Genomic DNA, 16039 nt, shown 5'->3' with positions numbered 1-16039 from the left:
TTCATTTAATATTTCACTTAATAGTGAAATTTTTTTAATTATTGTGAAATATTTAGTGAGTAAATAACTGAATGTTAAGTGTTTCATTTAATATTTCACTTAATAGTGAAAGTCGTTTAATTATCGTGAAATATTTAATAAGTAAATAACTAAATGTTAAGTATTTTTCATCTAATATTTCACTTAATTGTGAAATTCATTTAATTATTGTGAAATATTTAATAAGTAAATAACTAAATGTTAATTATTTCATTTAATATTTCACTTAATAGCGAAATTCGTTTAATTATTATGTAATATTTAATAAGTAAATAACTAGATGTTAAGTATTTCATTTAATATTTCACTTATATAACAGTGAAATTCATTTGATTATTGTGAAATATTTAATAAGCGAATAATTATATATTAAATATTTCATTTAATATTTCACTTAACATAGTGAAATGCTTCACTTAATATTTCACTTAATAATGCGTGGAAAATCATTAAGAAAAATATGATTGTAATGTTAGCCTTGCACCCTGTTTTAGATAATAATAAGGAAACGTTGCATGCTTATATTTATAAATTAATAATTAAACGATGATTTTATTATTAGCTTGTCAAGATGAAAATGTTGTAATGCAAAATGTGTGGTAATTTTACTATTCATCTAGTAGCTCCTGCAAAAAAGTGAATTAATAATACATAAACTTAGTTTTATTTATTTAGTTATATTATAATTTAATTATATTTATATACTGTTTGTGACAGTTGTCTGTTCCCTGGCAGTAACAGAAACATTGCACTTCCTTATAAATTATCAATTAATTGATAATCAACGCATAATATTTACTATATAAACGAATGTTCTTTAACAAAAGAGATCTTAGGCATTATTATGCTGCAAATTGAAATAATCAACTGAAGTTGATGAGAGCTTAAGAGTTCGCAGTAATTGGGACATCTGCCCTATATCTAATTACAGAGGCTCGCGAAAGTTTTCGAGCGCCTTCTCAAATGGAATAACTTCTCCAAAAGTGAACAAAATGACTAGAATTTAAAAAAAAAATTCCAAGGTAACTTAATTTGCCAGACAACGTTGAAAAGAAATCTGTCCAAAATCGCAATTAGTTGGAATGAAGGAAAATTAAAAAAAATTCTCGTTTCCGAACTTTTTTATCCGAGCCCGAAATGAAAAGTTAGAAAATGGCGTTCCGTAGGTCTCGACGATTCACGTGCACGACAAAAATTTCGTCAAAAACAGAGATCCATAAAGCGCATTGTTTAAATGTTCGTTTTGGGCTCAGACGAAACGGTTGGAAAAGGCGAGTTTTACATTTCCTTTTCATTACGACTGATTGCAATTTTTGGACGTTGTCTTCATGACATTTGCGAAATTTAAATCGTTTGGACCACTTTTTAAAAAGTTGTAAAAAGTTGAATTGCGCAACTTAAGAACTTAAGAATGTTGTCGTATCATATTATCTTCAGCCTATTAAAATCATTAGGAACGAGATACATTTTTAAATGGATACATTTGATTGAAAATTTGTATTTTCTTAAATGTTCTGCCTTTTCCGAATATGTTTTACTAATGAAACCTTGACAAAAACAGATCATAATGCAAAGGTTGACGAATTAGCCGCACGATGGAAAGTGATTCGGTTCACGGTTAGGATGATGTACAAATCTATGGCAGCGTTTTTTCTCTAATAAAAATATGAAAATAACGTGAAAAATGTGCTTCGCAAGTTTTAAAGATGGCACATTAAAAGCTCGATTTTAATTAGAAAATTACAGATTTTTAAGTAGAACTATCCGATGCTGGAATTTTCTGTCACCTAAATACCTTTCTCATTATGTACAGTCAAATTCAAGATGTGATCTATCGTATAGATCAGTAAAGATTCGATCTATTGGGTTGGCAACTAAGTAATTGCCGATTTCAGTTATAGATGTCTCTCACTGCCATTTTTATGATATCCGTAAATGTTATATTAGAAAATTATTATTATTATTATTATGTTATTTTTTATTATCCGTGAATGTTAGCAACTGAACAAATGCAGCGGTCAAGGAAAAGCGACCACAATGCTATAGTTAGCTTGCTGACTTTTATAACACCCAAGAAATATAGTTCAAATGTTATTTGAGTTTTCTAAAATGGCACCAAAGTGGTACCACCGGCATACAACAGACAGTTTTTGCATGGCACCAGCGTGGTTCCACCGGACGGCATAGTGTTAATATTGAAACCAATAAAAGGATTAGCCTCAGTCTCAACAAGGAGGTTTTGATAATATATTGGGTTGACAACTAAGTAATCGCCGATTTCAGTTATAGATGTCTCTCACTCCCATTTTTATGATATCCGTAAATGTTATATTATAAAATTATTATTATTATTATTATGTTATTTTTTATTATCCGTGAATGTTAGCAACTTGACAAATTGAATGCAGCGGTCAAGGAAAAGCGACCAGAATTGGTCAATCGTGAAGTGTCATTTTCCAGAAGGACAATGCTAGGCCGCACACGTCTTTGTCCACTCGGCAAAAATTGATGGATATTGGTTGGGAATTGATGTTACACCCGCCATATAGACCTGATCTCGCGCCATCGGATCAACACTTATTTCGATCCCTGGACAACTCCCTTCGTGGTAAAACTTTTAATGACGATGACGCTGTAAAATCTCACTTAACTCAGTTTTTGGCCGAAAAGGATCAGACTTTCTACGAGCGTGGAATTTTCAAGTTGTCAGAGAGATGGCGAAAGGTCATCGAACAAAATGGAAAATACATTACAGATTAAACTTCGTTCCAAGTAAAAAAAAATTTTTTATTTCATTGAACAAATCGGCAATTACTTAGTTGCCAACCCAATAGTATCGTAACAGAGTAGTCTGTATAATCCGAATTTATTATCAAAATATTATCCAAACGCTTCTGTTCCTCGACAGGTTCGGATAGTCGAGGTTCTCCCTACACCTAAAACGACAGAGTCGCGTTGAAACTTCGACAAGTATTAATGCGTTACACACCTTATGAACATAGTTCGCTTTATCGGCTACAAAGAGTACGTTAAACTATGTAATTACCATAAAATACGAGGAGGCAATAAACACGATGCCCGCACGCCAATCTGGTGCAACAAACATTGGCGCAATTAATACAAGCCGGAAGAACTAACGAGTAGGAGATCGCATAAAATTTGTCGCGCCCCGACCGCTGACCTCTATTTTATTTAATTAATATTCATGATCTGGAACAGATGGCGATGCTCGTTTCGGCCCAACAAACTTAAAGCGGCACCAGAAATTGTTTCGATAAGAAGTCTCCGAATGAATTTCTTCTCCAGCTAGCAGTGTTGCGAACGCATCGAAACAGGGTTGCGGAGTCGGTCACTGTGGGGTGGCCAATTACTGTGCCTTTGGCTTATTATCGGGCAGAATATTCGTCTTAATATTTATCGAATAAGACGTGTTGCGAACTTCTTTGCTGTTTTATTTTGTTTAGTTCTGAATAACAAAAATGCAATGCGTGTTATTCGGTATAATATAACAATATTCAAATTCAACGTTGGTTATTTTCAAAAAGCAATAACATTTTTAAAACTGGACTAAGTGACTTGATTCTTTTTTAGAGGATAGCGGAGCTAGTCTACTAGATGATGGCCAAAATGCTTTTTTTAGATTTTGCTATTATTTGGAATGACAAAAAAGTGATAAAAAAACTCGTTTTTTAACTTTTTCATCCAAAGTCTGCAGCGAACATTTTCTTGAAACAATTTACAACAATTTACAACAATTTACAACGAATTAAAGACGACGAAAATAGCAGTTTTATCACGATTTTTACCAAAAAAAAAACTGGCAGAAATCTGCAGCTTTTTAAATCTTTCAATGCCTGTAGCTCGACTATGGATTAACCGATTTCGATGAAATTTTCAGCACGCGTATTACAGGCTCGGATAGAAAAGTTAAAAAAAACGACAATTTTTTTCACATGCCGAGTAACAGCAAAATTTAAAAAAAAAAGAGAACTATTTCAGTCATCGTCCGCCATCATCAACAACAACAAAAAGAATTCAACTCACATAGTCCAGTTTTAAAAAAAGTAATTGCGCTTTAAAACGTGTACGATTCTGCAACTGTGCACAAGGCAAACGCGCGAGCAACCGTAACCGGGCAGCATAAGATTCGAAACCAGCGCGATGGACGGATTTTTCGTGAAACATATTTCCTCGAAAACTCGGGGCCGAAAGGAGTGGACGCGACGGTTCAAGTTCAGCCATTAAACGTAACAAAGTGCCGATATCCCGTGGTATCACCGTATCCTATTAAAATTAACAACGTAGAACGGCAAACGCACAATGGTATCCGGGGGGGCCCAATGGATCGCATTCGGACCGGGAGAAGTTAAACCCGGCCCTCCTAATTGGGTCTGGTCTTTCTCCCGATAAAACGATAGGCGTGCTGCTGCTCTCCCGAGGAGGAGAGCAGGCGGCAGGCCAATCTTTTCGCATTGCTTAAAATAACGAAAAAGAAAGAGCCCCGCCACCTATCCGAGCCGCGCCGGCTCCGAGGCCCAGTAAATCTGAAATATCGACATTCGGCCCGGGCAGCCACACGGGCGGCGATCGTCACCCTCTCTCGGTTTTCCTCGGGAAAGTAAAGGCTTAGGTTCCCGGCCGGACGGGACCGGGGTAGTTTCGAAGGGACGCGTGTACCTGTCACGTCACAAAGCGTCTGGGTTCCAATCAAGCGTTAAGGGGAGACCACCGGGCGTCGTGGCGTAGAATTTGCAACTATGCTAATAAGAAGCGAGCCGAACGGACAGCTAATGGCTGCCGGAGAGAAAAAGGACGAGCAAAAGTGCACAATGAATTCGTGAGGTCGTGACGCAAGGGAGAAAGAGAGAGAGAGAGACAGAGAGAGAGAGAGAGAGAGAGATGGAAAGGGCAAGAGCGCGAGACAGGGACAGAACGAGAAGGAGAGAGAGAGAGAGGGGAAGGCCGGCCAGCGGGACAAAGAAAGCCAGAGAAGGACGAAAGGGTAGAAGGGAGAAAGAGGTTAGGGAGGACGGAGGGCGACCACGGATCAATCGTAGCCTTCCGTGTTCCCTGCCCCCTCGGTCGCTTTCCACCCCGCGCCACTGTTACTGGTCCTCCCCCTTCGTTTGCCCCTTCACCTACCAGTCGACTTGCACCCCTGAAACTTTCCTCCACCCAACCCCACTCTATCGTCCCCTCTCACCCTGACGCCATACCCTTCTACTCGGTGCAACTCTCAACCCTCTATCGCCGTGCTTGCACCGACATGCACGCGTCGTTACGCAGGCCCAAACCCGTCGACCAGACACAGACTCTTGTCTCCTCTCGCCCTCCCGTCCGATTCTCGGCCTCCCTCCCGCTTCCCCGTCCCTCCTTCCTTCCTTCTTTCTTTCTTTCTCTTCCTAGCCGCGTCCCTCTGTTCCACCCTTCAGACGTCCGTCCCTTCTTCCTCTTCGCGTCTCCCTCTTCCCACGTTTATCCACGCGATTTTCTTCGTCCCTTGGCTCCCATCCCTTTTGTCTCCGTTACCATCCCTCTTGGTTCTTTCTCTCCGTCGGTCTAGCATCGTCTCTCTCTCTCTCTCTCTCGCTCTCTTTCTCTTTCTTCTTTCTATCTGGATATTGCCCACTCTGTCTCTCTCTCTCTTTCTCTCTCTTTCTCCCTGACGCCCTCGCGCAGGGAGTCTCTCTCTCGCTCTTTCCCACCCGCGTCCAAGAGCTAAGCGCACCGCACAGAGTAGGTCAGTGGCGTGAATGATCATCAGTATTTGCCCGTGTGTTGGTGCGTCCGACCACGCAGCCGTTTCTACACCCTCCCGCCGTTTCACACGCACCCTCCTGTGCCCGCGGAAGAACACCGACGACGGTGTTCGCTGTTTGCCACGCGAGATCATTTCCGATTGTCACCCGCATTTTTCTGTTTCTCTGCTCTTCGTACCTGTGCTGCTGCGTTCGTCGCAGCCGCCGATCTGCCGATCGCGATTTTAATGATTTTAGGGAGTTGGCGAGATGAGCTGTGCGGATTTTCGTTGCTGGCAACGAAAGGTTCGAACGACTCGGTTCGTGCGATTCGCTTTGTTAAGATCGCGATGAGTCGAGTTATGGCGTGAGAAGGTATACAGGGTGTCCCAGGTTTTAATGTTCAAACTCTGTTGGTGTATTCTATGGCGCAAGGTAAGAAAAAAATGTTATGTAAACATAGGTCGTATAGAGCTTTATTAAGAAGTTATAACAAAAATTCGGAATAGGAATAGTAATCAATTTGCAGTTACTGCGAGCATTGGCTTGAATAGATCAGCACTTGCCGTGTGTTTATGTAAGCTGTGTTTATTAATACATTTCGAAATGTATTAATAACCGTTGTTGACAATACATGATCGACATCGATCGAAGATTTTTTTTTATTTTTTATTTTCTTTTTTAGTTGATTACTATTCCTGTTCTGAATTTTTGTTATAACTTCTTAATAAAGCTCTATATGCGCTATGTTTACATAACATTTTTTTCTTACTTTGTGCCATAGAATATACTGACAAAGTTTGAACATTAAAACCTGGGACACCCTGTATACAGTAATTTTGTCGATAATTTGTGCTCGGATTGCGTATAAAAATGCATAATTTGCGGAGGTGAGATACGATTAATCGAGCCTTGCTGCTCGTTTTTATGATTTTTGACAATCGGTCGAACAGTTTCGGAGAAATTACTGTATCTGCCATCTCTAATTTGTTGTGAATTGCTGTAAATTGATTCAATAAAATTTTCAGCGTGCATGTCAGTCATCAAGATCTACGAAAAACATTTTTACATATATTAAAAGCATATGCAATAGTTTAAGACAGTCGAGAGAAACTTTGGAGAACAGAGAATCTGACGATTTTAGGGAAAACTGTGTGTATATACCGGGTGGGCAGTAACTGGTGGCATAATCGGGAGGGGGATGATTCTACAATTAAGTTGGAACTATTGTTAAAACTATTGTATAAGAATCAAATGGTAAGTATTGCCATTACATATCAATTTTATTACAAGCCACGCGCACTAAAAACGCAGCCTAAGTGAAAACATGTAATCGTTTTATTTTCGACTTATTTTTGCTGCAGACTGTGCCCTCGTCCAATTGTACCGCCAGTTACTGATCATCCTAATGATTACCCCCTGATCACCCAGGCTCTGAACTGTTGGTTTAACCCTGGAGCAGTGGTGATTTAACTCTTTGCACTCGAGACTATTTTAACTGAAAAACGAAGACATTCGTTTGAATCTTATAATATTTTCATTTGGTACGATTGCTTTTATTTCATACATATGAAATTGAATATGCTTATAGAAGACTTCCATTATTTGACAATTAATACGGATCAATTTAATAATGCAATTTAAAAATAGTATAGCAATTTTTAACGTCGTCTCAGGCTCGCCGCTCGACTGTGAAGGATCAAGAATTGTAAGGGCTAGGGTGGATGTCCCAGTTTCCGCGCCTGCCCCAATTTCCGTGCCCCTGATAAAGGAGCAGAGATTTTTATATATAAATCCTTACATATTAAAAACTCGCATATTTATTATAAAAGTTACAAAAATTCCTTTTCGATAGATTTTTAACACGAAGCCACGGAAACCGGAACATGCGACCCTAATCCGAACATGACGTCAAACCTTCGAAAATGACGCGTGGCCACAAAATCCGACAATGACGCATCAAGGACAGAGGTCAAGGATGCGACAGAATTCGAGTGCGGAGATCGGAGATTCGAGGGAACACATTTCATCAGAAAATAACGACGCTCCAACGAAAAGTTTCGAACTAAATTCCTTTAAATGCCATCATCTCGGCGCGCGTATGCCTTTTTTCCCCCCCATCAAATCATGACGATTGCCCCTGATTTCAGATATCGCTGCGCTACGAAGAGATCACGAAAGAATCCATTTTTTTGTCCTATTTTTTTGTCCGCGCATCGCAAAAGAACGCACGCAACAGCGGAGACGGCGACGCGAACGCGAAATCACAGAGTTTTCAGCCGGTCGTGCACTATTGTTGTCGGATTGCGTAAGTCGAGCTGTATCTTGCAGGCTGTCGTAGCCGCGTGAAGGATGTGTGCGCTGCATTGCACCGTGAATTGGACTAGTTTCACGGCCCCGACCTTGGGGCTGTTTAACTAGTTTTCACAACTTCTTGCGCCACGTTCCGCGAGATTGTTTTTACTTCCTGGTTCGGTATGCATGTATGCAAGCGCGCGCACGTGTACGTCCGTTCGTGTATGTTTGTTGTACGTGTACGTTTATACGGTGCGCGTTTATACTGTGTGCGTTTATACGGTGCGCGTTTATACGTGTGTGTTTATATATACGGTGCGCGTTTATACGGTACATTTGTACGGTGCGCGTTTATACGCGTGGCCGTATGTGTCGGACCGTGAACGCGCAACTTCCTTTTAATATTCTCTTTTCCCCTTTGCCCCGGCCGCGGCGGATATTTCGTTTTCCCGGCATCCTGGATACGTTTGGCTTCGATTTTAGCAGCAACTAGCGACTGACATTTCGCCGCGCGCCAAAGGGTACAATTTCTCCGCCGTGATCGGCGATGTAACGCGGCCGGTTACATTGTAACATTTGAATGAGCCCCGCTGCGAGCTATTGTTGAGCGTTCAAAGGCCAATTTACTTATGCTACTAAACGGACTCGGAGTCGCGTACGCGCGTTTGTTAATCTACGGCGCCGTGCGCGGCAGCCGGAGCCTGCTGCCTGCGATGAAAAGATCGAATGCCACTAATTGGAGAAGGACGGGGACAAAGAGGCGGGGGAGGAGGGGTCCGACGCTCGTGTCGCCGACAAACGGAAGGTTTGCTTGCGAGGACTCTGTTATTCTTTACCACTTTATGGATTTACCCCGACGAATTGCGCGCCGCTCCGTCCCGGCCCGATCCGGCCCGCTTCTAATGGCTGCGAACCATGTGTGCGCGACTCCTTTATTCTCTGTTCCACCTTGCGCCAATCCGACTCAACCCGGGGTCCGCCGCTTTCCAACTCATCGCAGCCCGTCCCAACTCGCCCCCAATTTGCCCCGGACCGCTTCAACTCGCTGTTGTCCGTAGTTCCGCTCCCCGGTCCGGTCCGCTTCGGCTCGAATGCGCGGCGACTTAATCATCGGCGAACACATCCTCGTAATCGGCCTGTTAACCTTTTAGGCACGACGCGCCACTATAGTGGCTTCCGCGGATATCATCTTTTAGAACGACGCGCCACTATAGTGGCTTGCTCTAGTAGCTCGCTCGCTCATCGTTCGAACGAAATAATCGTCTTCATATGCATTGTTTCACATTTCTTTTGCCTTCGAATCGATTTACAACAGTCTACAGGGTGTCCCAAAAATGTCTTGCAATCCGGAAATGGCGGGTTCCTCGGATCATTTGAAGCAACTTCTTCCTTTACAAAAATGTTCTCCGAGGCACCGTTAACGAGTTATTAACGAAAAACAGTGACCAATAAGAATCGAGTACGGCTGACGCGAGGCGGCCCAGCCAACCAGCGCGCGAAGCCCAGTTCCACTCATTGGCTCGATCGCCTCGCGCCGGCTGAGCTCGTCTCTCATTGGTCACTGTTTTTCGTTAATAACTCGTTAACGATGCCTCGGAGAAAATTTTTGTAAAGGAAAAAGTTGCTTCGAATGGCCCGAGGAACTCGCTACTTTCGGATTGCGAGACACTTTTGGGACAGTTTTGTATATACTTTGTTATACTTTTGTTATACTTTGTTATACTTTGTTATACTTTGTTATACTTTGTTATATACTTTTTTGTATATACTTTTGTATATACAGTATCAGAGTCTGTACAGTACACATCAGACTCTGCCGTCCAGAGAAATAGCTTCGCGCAGAATTCAACCGTACCTAAAAGGTTAAAGACGCGCAGAAACATTGTCTGCTCTAACGTTTTCACCCTTAGAGCTCTATGGACGCATATACGCGTTTGGCGAAAGTCATCCGTGTAGCCTAAGGCCGCATTTATGTGTTTTCTCTAAGTCATCGGCCTGGACTAAGGGCGCATATATGCGTTTGTCGATTTTTTTCAATCGATATGCAGTTATTTTCGTGTAAAATTAATACAGAGGCACTCGTTAGTAATTTGCCTTCCTTAGGTACCGGTTGGGCAATATTAGGGTCATAAAAATCCCCGAAAATTTCCGAAATGGAAATCCCATTTTGTGTCCCACTCTCTAACCAATTAGATTTCAAAATAATTACCTGCACTGTCACCTTTTCGCGACTCAAAGCACTCGAAACGACTCAGTCAGCAGTATCGTCTTGCGAATGTAAGAACCTCACGGTCTCGCTCGCGTCAACAACGATAGTGCGGAATATAACTTGTTCGATTTTTTTTTTTTATTCGTGACACCCTACAAAATGTCAAATCTTGAGGAATATTTCACAAGGGACGACAGTGAAATAGAATATAGTGAATCACTATCATCGGACATTGAATCAGAAGATTAATTATTTAACCTTCTGCAAAAGAATCACTATAATTTATTACTGTTTGCGCCTTGAATAGTCACTTCGGTGTGGCAAGAAAGTATTCCGCCCCCAGCGATGGTCAGCGATAGCCGCGCTCCGTCCTTACGAACTGTTTCGGCCAGGAGTATTCAGAGCTCGAAAGGTTAACAGGTCGATGATCGAATCGTCATCCACGAACAGTTTCATTACTGGATTCTCCTTCGAGTCATCTTTCTTCTGATTCGCGTTTTACACGTTTTTCTGTCGAGATACGCCGTTGCTCCGAGCATCTTTCGCGCGTAATCGGCTCGATCGAAGGCAACGCGCGCGGGAAGCGATTTACCGTGCTGATCGGGTAAGAACGAAGTCCGGCCTTATAACTAACAAATGTAAGCGACCTTTCCATTGTCTCGACGCACGCCTCACTCTGATTAGCCCGCATAATCGGGGTACCATTGTACCGCGAAATGTTTGACGGTGCTGTTCCGATAACGCGAAGTTCGGAACCGTTGGGAGAAAAGGATTTTTGGCGGCTGGAAGGCAGTATATTGTTTGGAAGCGATCATTTTGGGCGTAGCTTCGTTTTATCGTGTTTCGGGAGCTCGGTTGTTAATCAGTTTGCTGTGTTCGACGAGTATATTCGTCGCAGTATAGTAATAATCGTAACAAAAATACGATTACTCGAGCCTTGTGTCTCGTTTTTATTACAATCGTTAACTATAAAAACGAACAGGATCGAAGAAGGTCCTTGAGATAATTATAGATACAATTGTATCTCCTCTTGTAAAATTGTCAATTTTTGCGCGGCATCTGAGCGTCAATTAGGGAGAAATTAGCGTATTTTGTGTCACGAGTATACTCGTCGTGTGTAAAAAGCAGTGATTCTTGGCCATTTAAATTGTAATTTCAGCGAGAACAAAAACATATCCTCGAATTTCAAGATCTTTAGAATGTTCTGAGGCCAGGCAAGAATAACACAAACAAATCAAAAGTATGAATAATTACATGAATCGTTCAAGATATCGGTGTTCGACGTGCAAAATATTTGATTTTTCCCGCGTTTTTCGTTTATCATTATTATTATATAAGCAGTATATGTTAATGTTAAGTGACTAAGTAAATACTAATAATAAAATGGTTAACTTTATAAAGTAAAATCGCCTTTTCGATCCAATATTTTAACAGCGACGCTTATCCTGTATTTGACGCTAAAAAGGCGGCGCACAGTTAACCACTGCTTAACACTAGATTTGTTTAAATTTACGATTAAAAAAAGCTATTCAATTTATACATTACTCACGGCAAATGTTACAATAACACTTGTTAAACATCAGAAATAAATGTCTTATCCACACTTTCATAAACTAATATAAAACAGCTGTTTCTCCGTGCTCCGTGAATCTAAAAACGCATTTCGCGTGAAACGAACGACCCCTCGAATCGATAGTCAATTAAAGGAAATTAACAGTCGAAACTAAGAAACGCCGGGACATTAAGTTACGATAACACTTGTTAAATATCCGAAATAAATGTCTTATCCACACTTTCATAAACTAATATAAAACAGCTGTTTCTCCGTGCTCCGTGAATCTAAAAACGCATTTCGCGTGAAACGAACAACCGCTCGAATCGACGGTCAATTAAAGCAAATTAAAGCGCCGACGACCGTCGAAATTAAGAAACGCCGGGACATTAAGTTCGCCGACGGTCGGACCAGAAGCGATATATTTTTTCTCGCCGGAATCTTCATGGTGGCTGCATCGTCGAGCCGGGTTAGTTTATGGGGACCGGGTCTACGTAGACATCTCACGATCTAACCTTACCCAACCTCCGTCCCAGCCTTTCCTAGCTCTAGCCTAGCCTAGAGCTGTGTAGGAGAAGTGCACTCCACCACACTGCACGGACGTCTGCCTAGTATTGATCCTCGGCTCAGCTACTGGCTACCTTCACCCACTAATAATTCTTGTCAGTCTCTCACAGGGTCGACGATTCAGGCCCATCTTCAGAACCATTTTTCCAAGACGTGGCCGGGGAAAAATTTATGAAAGTCGCTCGCTATAGAACGCCGCCACCGGAAGAAACGCCTGCCGAACGAAAATCGTTCGCGGAATTATCTTCGGCCGATCTGCTCGATGCGTGCAAAGAGCGATCCTTCTTCTCCTCGTGTTGGCCCGGCAAATTTTTCGCGTACGCTTTTAGATCGTCAAACTGATCGGACTCGCGAAATTTGCTCCGCGAGCAGAGTTTCTGCGAGGCGGTGCGCCTTCGTCGACGACATCGAATCCGGCATAAAGGCGATAACACACGCTCGAAGGGCAGATTTCCCGAGAACAGTCGTGTCCGTCGGACTAACCTTTTAGGCACGACGCGCCACTATAGTGGCCTCCGCGGATATCATCTTTTAGAACGACACGCCGCTATAGTGGCTTTCGCGGATGTCATCTCTCTGGACGACGCGCCACTATAGTGGCTTGCTCTAGTAGCTTACTCGCTCATCGTTTGAACCAAATAATCGTCTTCATATGCATTGTTTCACACTTCTTTCGTCTTCGCATCGATTTACAACAGTCTACAGGGTGTCCCAAAAATGTCTCGCAATCCGGAAATGGCGGGTTCCTCGGATCATTTGAAGCAACTTCTTCCTTTACAAAAATGTTCTCCGAGGCACCGTTAATGAGTTATCAACGAGAAACAGTGACCAATAAGAATCGAGTACGGCTGACGCGAGGCGGCCCAACCAACCAGCGCGCGAAGCCCGGTTCCGCTCATTGGCTCGATCGCCTCGCGTCAGCCGAGCTCGCCTCTCGTTGGTCACTGTTTCTTCGTTAATAACTCGTTAACGGTGCCTCGGAGAACATTTTTGTAAAGGAAAAAGTTGCTTCGAATGGCCCAAGGAACCCGCCACTTTCGGATTGCGAGACACTTTTGGGACGGTTTTGTATATACTTTGTTATACTTTGTTATACTTTGTTATACTTTGTTATACTTTGTTATACTTTGTTATACTTTGTTATACTTTGTTATACTTTGTTATACTTTGTTATACTTTGTTATACTTTGTTATACTTTGTTATATACTTTTTTGTATATACTTTTGTATATACAGTATCAGAGTCTGTACAGTACACATCAGACTCTGTCGTCCAGAGAAAAATAGCCTCGCGCAGAATTCAGCCGTACCTAAAAGGTTAATTACAAGAGAATCGTACCGGCGGCTATTTTTCGAGCGAGAATCCCCGTCTCGAGTCTGAGAAGCGCGCGCGAGCTTCGATCGCGTCCTCTTACGCTCGAGCCTGGCCGCAGATACCGCTCGATTAGTTTCGATAACGACGGTGCCGATATTTCGAGACAACGCAAGCAGCATCTGCCTCGAGTAGTAGCGGTTAGACGTCGAGGAGGACACCAACGCCGATGTTCCGGCGTCGTTTTCGTCGTCTGCCAGCGCGTCTTCGTCGATAGACCCCGCGTCCCTTAACGACGCTCCACGCTGCGGTCTCGAGACCCGGGGGTTCTATATCACGATGCTGCAAAATGTATGCCTCCTGGTGATAAACGGAGTCAACCCGTCCACCATGCCGCGCGATCTTCGGCTTCCCTAACCCTTCTAACCTCCGCTGGATTCTACCCACTTTTCATCCTCCGCTTGAATATCTCTTTCTTTTCCTCTCCCCCGCGAACGTTTCACGCTTCCGCGACCCCGCCGCCTGTCCTCTCGTTTCCGTAGTCACTTCAATGCTACGCGATTTGCTAAAAACTTCACAGTCGAGAGGCTGGCCTGGCACACGGACAGAGATTTGCCGCTTTGTAAATGTATTTCGAACGTGTCCGTGTGAACGACGCGAAAGAAACGGCGGGGAACACGCGCCGGATAAATTTGTTACATATGTAATATACATATATGTAATTCGTTACCGGAATCGGATTCTGCGATGCAAAAAGTGTGCGTAAAACTGTGCGCGTTGTTATTTATTTTATTATGTGACGGTGCGGGTGATAGTAAATTAATTATCAGAGTCGGATTCTATTGTCTGAAATGCTTATTAAATTGTTGCTGTTGCAGTGTATATTATTGTATAATAGTATGTTAATAATGTTTTAATGATATTGAATCTAATTACTAAAAAAAATTCCTATCGAATTTTATTACTATAATAGAATATCTTTAGTTATTCCCTGAAGACTGAGTGCAGTAATGTCTCTCTAATTGACGCTCAGCTTGTCCACAAAAATGGACAATTTAGGGAGAGCAGATACGATTATTGGAGCATTTTGGCTCGTTTTTATATTTATTGGCAATTGGTAACTATAAAAACGAGCTACAAGGCTCGAATAATCGTTTGAGTAAACTAAATCTATCGATTAATTTTTAGGCTACCAATAATATCATCATAGAGATTTTTAATGACCATGGGATGATAGTGCATAAGCGCAATTTTCAAGGTTATGGAACCAATTTATGACTAAATCCGCGTTGAATAAGTATAGCTAAACCTCGAATATATAACCAACGAATTAAGAATTAATAAATGGATAGTTTTCGTACGATATTAAAATACGTACAGTGGCCCACAAAAGTGTACGTACCCTTTTTGGAACGCAATAATTTTTTTAAAACTAGTCTAAGCGACTTGAATTCTTTTTAGATAATTTAGAGAGTGGTATAATAGACAATGACAATGCTTTCTATTAAATTAGAAACCTTGTCAGAGACTTGACATAATTAATCTATATTTTCGAATTGGCTAATATGCTAACTTTAATCTTCTCGAAACAAAAAAAATGGACTTCTTCAAAATACCATCTTCAAAATAAAGAGTCCATATAACACTTTGATATTAATTACTCAATTACATTTACACAATTATTAATTTTACAATTATTAATAATACCCTTAATTTTACTCAATTACATTCTAGGAGTGTTCTATGTAAACAAAATATCTGGTAAATATGGATTTGATATATTAATATATATGTATATACGCATTTTATTATATATATATTATATATATGTTATTATTATTATGTTTATTATTATTATATTATTATATATATATATATATATATATATATATATATATATATATATATATGTATCTTAATATTTAATATTGATGATTAATAATGACTTAATACATCAAATTTTATTTTTACAAATTTAATACACAAAACCTGATCGATTCGATCGATCAAAATCAAAAATTTCATACTCATTTTCATTTCATCACTATTTCAGTCCACTAAAACGCGTCCGCATCGGACGAACATAATCCTCCAACACCGCGCCTAAGCACGCGGTCGAACCGCACCGACGATCAGTATCGTAACACCCCCGCAAGTCGGTATCGGCATGATCGGAACCGCGCGCGGAAAAACCGTGGAGCCGCAACCCGCCCATCGAGAAAAGGTTTCCCTATTCAAGCATCTCGCGGACAAACAAGAAAACAATTCCGCGGCCGCGGCACGCGTTGTTCGCGGTCAAAGTGTGCCGCGAAGGATTGAGAGGAGAC

This window comes from Megalopta genalis, chromosome 6 (assembly GCF_051020955.1).
Source record: "Megalopta genalis isolate 19385.01 chromosome 6, iyMegGena1_principal, whole genome shotgun sequence".
In the NCBI taxonomy this organism is placed as follows: domain Eukaryota; kingdom Metazoa; phylum Arthropoda; class Insecta; order Hymenoptera; family Halictidae; genus Megalopta; species Megalopta genalis.
Note: the sequence above shows the minus strand (reverse complement) of the source record.